Below are 921 nucleotides of genomic sequence, written 5' to 3'. Positions count from 1 at the left end.
TCCAGAAAGAGATTCTAATCTCCTGTACCACTTACCATCTGTACCAATCATGCAACACTTAGCAGAGAATGCTTCAGGACACAAAGAAATACATTGAGATCCCTATTCCCATCTATTTATGGCATCTTTGCTGCCTCATCACTCACGGCCAACCAGTGACAAACTACCTCTGGGGTGAGAATTTATCCCTTCTGTAAATGCTTTATTTGGATTATTCTCTTTATTGTAACAGCACATGTCCACAGGAGAAATTAAGGGAGAAAAACAAAAGAGAGAGAATAAAAACAGAATCTCCTCTAATCACCCTACTCAGAAGGAGCTTTGGTTACTAAGCTATATTACAGTCATCTCATTATAATAATAAAAATTGTGTCTATACATGTGTATTATAGGGCCACAATGAACATTTTCATAGCCAAATCTTTTGTGTGTAGCCAGGAATATTTTTATTTTTGTTTTTATTTTTATTAGTTTTTCTTCATTTTCTTTTCTTTTTTAAAAATTTATGATTTTTTTAAATGAAACACTTCACAAATTTGCATGTTATTCTTGTGCAAGGAGCATGTTAATCTTCTCTGTATCATTCCAATTTTAGTATATGTGTTAACGGTGGAAGGTGTACAGATTCTTGGCGTGCTGAACAAAGAATTGGACAACACACACAAAGAAGGGTTTTAATGAAAATGAAAGTACTCCATGGTGTGGGACCAGGCCTGAGCAGGGGAGCTAAAAGGTCCTGTTACAGAATGTTTGGGAGTTGAAATACCCCCTAGAGGATTCCACTGGTTACTTGGGGTATGCCCTATGTAAATGGAAAGGACAAAATAAAGTTACAAAGTCATTTACTTGGCTCTATTCCCAATGGAGAGGATATTCCTGTCATAGCTAAAGTGTGAATTGGTCTTATGTTCCCTGCCTCCA

General features: G+C 36.5%; 1 non-coding gene across 1 annotated transcript; it reads right to left on the bottom strand.

Annotated features, from left to right (window-relative positions):
- Positions 1 to 512: 512 nt before the first annotated feature.
- LOC115935873 (U6 spliceosomal RNA) lies at positions 513 to 622 on the bottom strand. The gene has a single exon (XR_004071470.1). It is a non-coding gene; the product is annotated as a U6 spliceosomal RNA (small nuclear RNA).
- Between the last annotated feature and the right edge of the window lie 299 nt (positions 623 to 921).

Source organism: Gorilla gorilla, chromosome 13 (assembly GCF_029281585.2).
Source record: "Gorilla gorilla gorilla isolate KB3781 chromosome 13, NHGRI_mGorGor1-v2.1_pri, whole genome shotgun sequence".
In the NCBI taxonomy this organism is placed as follows: domain Eukaryota; kingdom Metazoa; phylum Chordata; class Mammalia; order Primates; family Hominidae; genus Gorilla; species Gorilla gorilla.
This window is presented reverse-complemented; position numbering and strand designations above follow the sequence as displayed.